Source organism: Desmodus rotundus, chromosome 4 (genome assembly GCF_022682495.2).
Source record: "Desmodus rotundus isolate HL8 chromosome 4, HLdesRot8A.1, whole genome shotgun sequence".
NCBI lineage: Eukaryota > Metazoa > Chordata > Mammalia > Chiroptera > Phyllostomidae > Desmodus > Desmodus rotundus.
The window spans coordinates 902,702-912,474 of NC_071390.1; the positions used below are offsets into that span (position 1 = coordinate 902,702).

Below are 9,773 nucleotides of genomic sequence, written 5' to 3' on the forward strand. Positions count from 1 at the left end.
CCGTCGCCCGGCTCAATGACGTCATTCCCCTCCGCCTCCTCCGCAGCCGCGGGCGGGGCCTTGGGCCGCGGGGCCTGCCGGGGGCTGCGGGACCTCGTCGGCTGCGCCTGCGCGAACATCCTGGTGCGGCGCTAGGATCTCGGAAGGGGGCGCTTTGAGGCGCGGGCTGTGAAGCCGGGGTGGGACGGTTCCCCGAAGACCGCTGACGGCGCTGTTGCGAGCCGAATGCTAGGGTTTACGTGAGGCTCCAGGCGGCCCCGCCCCAGCCAGCGCCTCGGCCAATGGGAGCGCTCTCCGACAGGCGGGCGGGTCGTCGGTCTCCGGCCGCACCTGGAACGCGCCGCGCCTGAGCGTGTCCTCCTGTCCCGCCGCCCGTGGCGGGCCTCACGCACTTCCTCTTCCCGGGACGTCTGCGTTCGTCCTTGATGGCAGTCTGAGACACCAGGTGAGCTCACCGCGGGCCGGGCGGCGGGTGGGGAAGAGGACCGAAGACAGAGCCCCGGAGGAGGGGGAGTGGCCACCCGGGCAGTGGGCTCCTGGAGAACGGCTGCGTGGCGGGCCGGGCGAGGACGGAGGAGGCAGTGGTCTGCCGACTGCTGGCTGTGGCGGGGCAGTGGTGGGAGTGCCGGCCCGGACCTGGACGCGGGCGGCCTGCAGTGGCCCGTGCAGACCTGCTTCTAGCGGGTTTGAGAGAAAACGGGAGCATTGCAGTCAGTGCGTGCAAGCCTTCGCTGTGAAGCCGAGCAGAGAAAGGGGCGGCAATCTCCCTAACCGTCCAGTCTGCGGCGGAGCAGCAGAAAAAGTAAGTGAGGGGTGAGACTGAGCAGGTGCAGGTGCTCTAATGAGTGTTAGCGATGTCTTTTGAGGTGATGGCAGGATCATTCGTTTTAGTGTAGACTGTATTCTTTCGCTAACTAGCGCCCTCTAAATTAAAATTTAAACCCACATTGGTAGCCCTGGCTGGGTGGTCGAGTTGGTTGGAGCGCCCTCCCCGTACGCCAAGGCTGTGGGTTCTGTCCTGGGTCAGAGCGCATACAAGATGCAACGCTGAGCAAGAAATCGGCCTCCCCCGCTCTCTCTTCCTTCCTCTCTCGTGCTCTCTCTCTGAAGTCAAGCAACGAAAGAAAAAAATTACAAGCACAAAAACAGCAAAAGCAATGTGTTCCTGAAGCTAGCGAGCTGCCTTCCTTTGTACGTTTTAAACTTTATTTATTTATAGAGCTGGGAAGGGAGGAGGGGGAGGAACATCGCCGTGTGAGAGGTGCATCCACCCGTTGTCCCTCCCGCGCGCCCAGCCAGGCACCTGCTACCCAGGCACATGCACCGACTGGGACTCGAACCCGCGGCCCTGTGGTTCCCCGGCTGGCGCTCGGTCCACGGAGCCACACCAGCCAGTGCGTGAGCTGCCTGCCTTTATACCTTAAAAACGCGAAAGAAATCAGTTGTTCTTTGCCCGTCTTTAAAAAATTTTTGACTTATTTAGATTCCAGTGACTGAACACCATTTCCAGGACCAAGGGTGGATTGTCTTCAAGTTCAGGTTCAGTGGCTGGCTCAGAGTTGTCACAGGCAGACCCTGGACGCGGAGACGTGCACCTCTAGTCGTGCGTCGTAGGGAATATCTTTACGACTTGAGCGTCCTCCGTGCCCCCCACCCCGGGTGCCGCCGACCACTTTGCCGTCTCCAGGGTTTTACCTTTCCCAGCAGGTCTTGGAGTTGGCTTCTTTCACTTGGGAATGTGCCTTTAAGGTTCCTCCATATCTTTTCATGACTTCGCGGAGAAAACAGTTCTTTTTATTGCTGAATAATATTTCAGTGTCTGTAGGGGGACCAGAGTTTGCCGCCCCAAGTACGTCACTTTGGGATTGTGGTCGTGTTAGGCTGGCCGACTGAAGACACCGCAGACCCGGGAGAAGCTCCGTAAACCTGCCGACGTAGCCGGTACCCTTTGGAAAGGGTGTGAAACTTGCAAGGGACACGTGCGACCGTAAGGCGCCCCCCACGGGGCAGGCCCGCCCTCACTGTCCAGGCCGGAGGCGCGGGCTCAGGCTGCCCAACAGCTTTGCTCCCTGTGCTCTTCCCGAACCTCGCGCTTCTGCCCCCCCACCCTAACGTCTTTTCTCTGTAGCTGAAGGTGGCATGGACGGTGATGGCTTTGCCATTTTGGCCCAGGCCTCTGTCCCTGGGTCTCCCCCAGGCATCCAGGAGGTATACAGTTTATTAAATTTTAGTTTGTGTTTCTCTTGCTAATTTGTCTCATGTTAATTTGACGATCGGCTTAGCTCGATGAACCTTCAAGGGTGGCAGATAAGTTTTCCTCCCCAGCACCTGGGGGGACCACGATTTATGTGTCCGTTCACCTACTGGAGGGCATCTTCATTGCTTTCAAGTGTTGTTGATTAGAATACAGTGGCTACAAACACCCCCGACTTTGATAAGCGGCTGCCTGCTTACTGCCGGGGTTCAGCAGGGCCTGAAACTTCAGCCCACATGTTTGCTTTGCTCCTGAGGAAAGGGGTTGGATCCCTGAATTTTTTCTCCATGTGGGGAAGAAAGGGGAAGAAAGAAGGCAAAAACAAAGGATGATTCTACCTGACGTGGCCAGAGGGACTTCGCAGGTGTGGTGAATCAAGGTTACAGACTTTGGCACAGGGAGATGACCCGGGATTATCCGTGTGTGCCCAGTTTAATCACAGGAGCCCTTAGAAGACCACAGCATTTCCCCAGCTGGGCTCAGAGATGCAGAGTGTGTGAGGGACATGACCTGCTGCTGCTGGGGCGACCGCACTGGGGGGCATGAGAAGGGACGCAGGCAGCCTTGAGGAGCGGAGACCAGGCCTGGCTGAGCGCCCCCCGGAAATGAGACCTTAATCCTGCAACAAATCTCCCGGAGCCAAATTCAGCCAAGAGCTTAGACGCAGATGTGGCCCCAGAGCCCCCAGAGAGCCCTGCAGCCCTGCGGAGCGCCTGGGTGGGGAGGGCTGCCTCCAGAGCTGGGAGGTAACAGGTGGGCGTTGTCTAAAGCCACTGAGGTGTAGTCATTCTCAGGGCAGCAGAAGAAAACGAACAGTGTGAGTGTATGAAATACACAGACTTGTGCCCACTCGTTCGTCTGGCTGCCTTTGCTGTCTGTGCATCCAGATGCTTAGTTCAGTCACAACTCACGTGGACACCTCGACTCAGTGCCCCCCAGTGAGCAGTCAAGTACAGATCGTGCCTGTGTCCCAGCAGAGGGGCACCTCCTGGGGGCTGCCAGGCCCACGGTGAGGGGCTGGTCTGTGCCCTCTGAGAGTCTGGAACGGCCCTAGCACTTCCCACGTACACCTCTGAATGCTCAGGAAACCCTGCCCTGTGTGTGTTTTCAGGGGAGGAAACGAGGCTGAGAGAGATGAAGTATTGGTAACCTGCCCAAGGCTTCACAGTCACTCAGAATCGAAGCCCATTTAAGCTCAGATGTAACCTCAAGACTGTGGTCCAGGTGTCATAAGTCAAGAAACGAGAGATGTTACCCCAGACCCTCCGCCGTGGTGTGGATAAGCCACGGGAGAAACCCAACCCTTGCTCTGCCTGCACTATACCCACCTTGCCGGAAACAGTGCCGGTGCCATGGCCCACGAACTGAACTGGCTGCACTGCCTCCAGGACCTGTCTGCATGGGGTGGCGGGAGGAAGCCGCGGGAAGCGTCCTGCCACCCGGGGCTGACTCAGTCGCTGCAGTGACCGCTCAAGGTGAGCCCTGAGCCGCGTGGGAGCAGTCATTCCTGACCCTACAGACCAGGGACATGTCCTTCCTGGGCCCTTGGCAGATGGCCCCGGGGGTTGCTCCAAGCTGATTTCTTAGTCCTTCCAACCCATTAACGCCCCCCTTTCAGGGGTTGCAATGTTACTTCTCTCACCCCCGTGTTCCATGATTCCCTCTAGCCCCCTCCGTGTCTCCCTTTCCCTGGCTGCAGCCCCCCAGCTGCCACCAAACCCTTCCACCCGCTGGCTTCTAAGCCTCTCAGGAAAAATAAACCCAATAGCCAGAATCCCCAACAGCCGGGCCTTGACGCCGCCACCCGAAGCTGGGGGCAGGGCAGTGTCCGAGGTCCCCGCATGTAGACGGGCAGTGTCAGGCTTGTGAGGCTCTACTCTCTGAGCCTCTTTCCTCCCTCACTGAGCCTCACTGAGTGGGGACCCCCTTCTCCCCAAAGGCTGCCCTCTGAGCAGGACCAGAGGACAAAATCCCACAGTCTCGTCTGTTCAGTTGAAGGTAGAAGCTGGCGCACAGGTGTGAGACAGAAAGACGTGGGAGGCCGCCCTCCCTCCCTGTCTCTGGGGGGAAAAGAGGACTGAGAGGACAGCTGCAGGGGCCAGTCAGGAGGGGCTGGGGCCCCGGCAGCTGGGATGGGTTTGACTGCTTGCTTTGTCCCCACTCTACAGACGGGAGGAAGGACGGCGGGGCTGCTGGAGGGCGGACCTCACGCCTGTCGTCCGGAGACTGTTGTCTCCTCGTCCAGGAGGATGTGCCCTGCCCCCACCAGGTACTCCCAGCGGTCCTGCCACCATGGAACACCTCACTCCGCCAGGTTGCAGGCTCTGAGCGGAGCGGGGACTGTCTGTCCTGGCCAGTGTGTCTCCGCACAGGCCCAAGGCCAGGAGGCTGCCCCGTCTCCCCAGCCCAGCAGGGCCTGCCAGTGAGCAGACACCAAGCTGTGCGTCTGTCCTTGCGTCTGTGAACAGCCGGGGGCTGGGGGAAACCTGCTGGCACTTGTGGGGAGAGCTCCCCTCTCTCGGGGCGGTAGCTACCATGCCTGTGTGACACCTTCAGCGATGTGATGTTTCTATTTTTAGATCTGACACTTCAAGTGAGAAAAACTCCTGCTTATTTTAAGTGTTTTTTTTAAAAGAAATAATTCATGGATGGGGCTACCTCATTTCTTTTTTTTTTAAAGATTTTATTTATTTATTTTCGAGAGGGGGAGGGAAGGGAGAAAGAGGGAGAGAAACATCAATGTGTGGTTGCCTCTCACACGCCCCCTACTGGGGACCTGGCCTGCCACCCAGGCATGTGCCCTGACTGGGAATTGAACTGGTGACTTTTCAGTTCACAGGCTGGCACTCAATCCACTGAGCTACACCCGCCAGGGCGGGATAACTTCACTTCAAAGATAAAAATATTTCATTTCATGACACTCGCAATATGGTTTGCTCTCTGCATTGTGAATTAGGAAGACCTAAAGCAGTTTGAAACCCCATGTCGGCAAACAGATCAGAATCGCAGGCATGCAGTTCAGACTGTCTTGTAATTTTCCTTTATTGGGTGCCAGTTTGAATTTGAATTATGTGCAGTGAGCGTCAGGCCTTCCTCCATTTCTCTCAGTCAAGAAGGACTTTTGTGTGTTTAAACAAGGCCTTTGTGCTTCCAAGGCTCCTGGGCAGCGTGAGCGTTTGCAGCTCCTCCTGGGAGAGGCGTCAGCCGGACCAATCAGAGGACTCTGCGCTGGCCTGGGGGGAGGGCCCTGCCCACCCCGAGGGCCTGGGGAGCTGCGCCTTGGTCTTCTGTGCGGAGCTCAGCTCTGCCTCCTCTCGGGAACCCTTTCCAATGTGCCCCTTCCCCAGGAGCGCCCGCTTTCTGTCTGGGGTGATGGTGGGCGCACAGACGGCTGTCACGAGGGCAGAACACCCAACACGTGAGCGCTGCGTTTCAGGGGCCTGCTGCTGGAGCTCAGGGTGATGAAACCCAGAACCAGCTGGAGACACAAAATGCAGGAATGCACCTTCCCCGCCCGACCCAAGACTGCCCTGCCAGCCCTCCTTCATGGGGTTGTGTCCGGTCTGAGCTCTAAAATGCGTCCCAGCGTGCGGCCATGCACTTGGGGTTTGTGCTGCGGAGGTTCCTGGGGATTACACTAAAGTGGGGGTACAACTAGATGGACATGTGCCCCAGGTGACCTCCATTTTGGGAGCTGAGGACAAGGGCTCAGCCCCGAGCCCTGCTGGTGTCAGCACGTCCGCCCCGGGGTCATGGGCCAGGTCACCAGGATCCGAACCCTGCTCTGCCCTTCCAGCCTGCGTCTGTGTCTGCGTCCTCGGCAGGGGAGCCTCTGCGAAGCTCTGCCTGCTGCCAGCAGTCAGTGAGGTCAGAAGGAGAGATGAACCAAGCTCTGGAAAGTGTCCCGTGTATGTAAATGTGAGCTCTTCTCATTACTGAGGCCTCAGATCTGGGGAGTCCTGCTGTGGCCCCAGCCCTTCCTGTCGTCATGGACATAGCCATGGAGACCAGCAGACAGGCTGTGGCTGCCCGCCTGCTGGTGGCTGTGGTCCAGGCCGGGGCTGTGCCTTTGGTCGCTGGAGTGCAGCCCTCTGCTGGCCAAGCCGGAGGAAGCAGGAGGGCCCTGTGGGGACAGACCAGGCCTTGGGAGGGGGCTGTCACTTCTGTGAGGGGTATGAAATCTCACAGGTGGACAAGACGCAGTAGGGGTGGCCACACCTCTCCATGCACTCTGGGCCAGCAGCTGGGGACCAACCACTGGCCCTTGAGCCCATCAGCTGCCGCCTTCTCTGCTGGCAGGGGGGGTGTCATCCCGGAGTGTCCTGGCCCGTGGCCCCTGTGTCCCCACTCTCCCTGCAGATGGGCCTCGGGGCTGCAGCTCACACACCTCTCAGTTTTGGTGACTCCTCACTGAAGGTTTTCCAAATTGACGCTTGTCCTCAGGGTGTGTGTTCAGGCCCCACATTGCAGGTGGGGGAAGCAGCATGGAAAGGGGCCGACACCCTAGAGCAGCCAGAGCAAACCCTCCCAGCAGCCTCTCCGTCAAGCAGAAGTGCTCACACAGCATGGTGGCGTGCCCTCAGTGTCTTCTCTGTCTCCCTCGGGGACCCCCTCTGAGCATGGGGCCTGCTTTCCAAACTCCCCGAGCTCCTAAACCCACCAGCGGGGGCCCAGGCTCCTTGCCTCCCCTGGGTCCACGCCTGCCTGTCCTGCCTGTCCACCTCGATGCTGACCTGACTGGCCCCCAACCCTGGGGCCGGGGAACGTGGTCCTGTTTGGACAAGGGTCTTTGCAGGTGTGACTAAAGATCTTGCAATGGGGCCATCCTGGATCATCTGGGTGGGCCCTGAGTGCCCTCACAAGGGGCCTCACCGGGAGGCACACAGAGGGGCCACATGAGGGTGGAGGCAGGGGCCGCAGCACGGCAGCCGTGAGCCCTGGTTGCCAGCAGCCATGGAGGCTGGAGGACGAGGACTGTCTCCTGCAGCTGCCGGGGAGCTCGCCCGCTGACACCGTGACAGTGTCTCAGGGAGACGACTGTGGACTTCCGGCCCCAGAGCTGCGAGAGAGTACCTCGCTGTTGTGCTCTGCGCTCAGCCTGTGGTGGCCTGTCGTGGCGGCCCCGGGAAACGGGTGCACACAGCTGTCTGGCTTCTCTGGGCTCCTTTGTGTGTTTTGGATACACGTCCTTTATCAAATGTGTCTTTTGCAAATATTTTCTCCCAGTCTGTGGCTTGTCTTTTTATTGTCTTAACTGCATTTTTCACAGAGCAGAAGTTTTTAAATTCTGACCGAGTCCAGCTGACGCCAAGTCCAGCATGTTTCTCTTTCACGTTGTGCTTCTGGTGCTGCGTCCGGATGGCCAGGCACCCTGGTCACCTGGTTTTTCTCCTATGGTGGCTGCCAGGGGGTGCACGGCTTTGCCTGCTGTGTCTAGGTGTGTGGTGCGTCCGAGTGCCCTCGGCACAGGGTGACAGGCCCGGGTCCAGGCCCACTTTTCTGCACGTGGCTGTGCCGTCACCTCAGCGCCGTTTGCTGAGACTGTCTTCGCCCCGCAGAGCTGCCTCTGCTCCTTCGTCAAGGTCAGCCAGCTGTGCTTGTGAGGGTGTGTTCTGGGCTCCGATTTGTTCTGTCGACCTGTTAGTCTGTGTTTTCGCTCCCTCCACCCGTCTTGATGACTATAGCTTTGCAGGAAGCCTGGAGTCACGTCCCCAACTTTGTTCCCCTTCAGTTTGTGTTGGCCGTTCTGGCTCTTTTGTCTCCTCCTCTTCCTCCTCCTCCTCTTCTTCTTTTAAAATTTTTTATTTATTGTTGAGACAGAGAGAGACCGACTTGCGCATTCATTGGTTGATTCTTGCATGTGCCCTGACCGGGATCAAGCCCAAGACCTGGGCGTATCAGTATGATGCTCTAACTAGCTGAGCCACGCGGCCAGGGCCTGTCTGTTCTTTTAAACCTCAGAATCAGCCTGGCAGCACCCACAGGGTAACTTGCAGGGGTTTCGTTAGGTTGCACTGACCCTGCAGACCCAGCCGGGAAGGACTGACCTCTCGACCGTGTCGAGTCTTCCCGTCCGTGAACGTGGAACGCGTCTCCATTTAGTCAGATCTTTGATCTCACTCATCGGAGTTTGGCAGTTTTCCTCGAGTGGCTCTTGCACACATTTTGTTACATTTATTCCTAAGTCCTCCTCCTGTGTGCGTGCTAATGCAGACAGCACTGCGTTTGTGATCTCCGGTCATACTAGCTAGTTGTATAGGAAAGCAAATGCCTTTGCCCATGACCTGGCGTCCTGCAGTCCTGCTAGAACCACTTATTGGTTCCAGGAGTTTTTGTCCGTTCTTTCCAATTCTCTACACAGACGGTGACGTCCTCTGTGAGCCAAGACAGCTTCACGTCGTCTTCCCTCCCTGCGTGTCTCTTCCTTCCTGCCCTTGTCCCAGTGCATCAGCGAGGACATCCAGCGCGGTGTCGGGAAGCAGTGCTGCGTTTGCCCTGGCTGGCGGCTCGGTTGGTTGGAGCATCGTCCCACACCCCCAAAAGTTGCAGGTTCGGTTCCCTGTCAGGGCACATGCCTAGGTGCTGGGTTTGATCCTCAGTTGGGGTGTGTTACAAGAGGCAACTGTTAGATGATTCTCTCACCTGTCGGCATTTCTCTCTCTCCCTCTCCCCACACCTCCCTCCCTCCAATCAATGAATATATCCTCAGGTGGGGATTGAAAAAACAGAAAAGAAAGGGAATGGCGGGGGACACCTCACCGTGTGCCTGATCTCGGTGGGAAGGCTCCTAGGTGCTCACCGTTGAGGACGGCGTCTGCGGCTGGTCTCTGCAGACGCCCTCCACCGGGCTGGGGGCGGCGTCCTCCTCCAGTCCACATTTCCTAAGTTACTACTGGACGCTCCCCCTTTAAGTCGATGTAAAAGTTGTTTTCCCGATTTAGAGGTGGGCCAGAGTTTCGGAAGCATCTCCCCACCAGCCGCTCTGCTGATTTCCCTTCCTCACCCCTCTGCCGGGACCCCCTCGGTCTGGCCAGACCCTCCCCTATCCCCCCACAGCACCCAGGACCCTCTGCTCAGCCTTCCCCTGGAATGCTGGTTTGGGCCCTTTGTTTCCATTTTCTGAAAGAGGAAACTGCCTTTCTAAAGTGGGTTTAACATATTAGGCTGTGTGTGCTAGGCGTCATTAGGGTGCACCGTTTGTGGGGCACCTGAAAGTGGCATGTGAGGGCTGCGTTTGGCCAGGACTCAGGGCCCTCTGCCCCAGGGGAGCCCTGAGCCCACCCGGAGTCTCAGGAGGCCATGGAAGGTGGCCTGGGAACAGGCTGTTGGTGGGGAGCAGCTGGCCCAAGAGAAGGAAGGGCTTCTCCCAAGGCCACAGGGCTCCGAGGGCCCGACACCCTGATCAGTGGGGCAGGCGGAAGTGCTTCCTCATCTCCCTCCTTCCAATCTGGACCTCATCTCCCTTCTCCCAGGCCCCAGGGGAAGGCCTGGGTGAGCTGGGAGAGGGGTGGATCGGGGT

At 58.3% G+C, this 9,773-nt stretch overlaps 1 long non-coding RNA gene across 3 annotated transcripts; it reads left to right on the forward strand.

Annotated features, from left to right (window-relative positions):
• The first annotated feature begins 20 nt into the window (after positions 1 to 20).
• LOC112300211 (uncharacterized) lies at positions 21 to 8,920 on the forward strand. 3 transcript variants are annotated; one of them, XR_008426719.2, is made up of 5 exons: positions 21 to 445; positions 1,817 to 2,208; positions 3,366 to 3,729; positions 4,423 to 5,991; positions 6,114 to 8,920. It is a non-coding gene; the product is annotated as an uncharacterized lncRNA (long non-coding RNA). The 3 variants fall into 3 exon arrangements; XR_002974372.4 differs by lacking the exon at positions 1,817 to 2,208; XR_006654859.3 differs by lacking the exons at positions 21 to 445; positions 1,817 to 2,208 and adding an exon at positions 457 to 802.
• Positions 8,921 to 9,773: the final 853 nt, after the last annotated feature.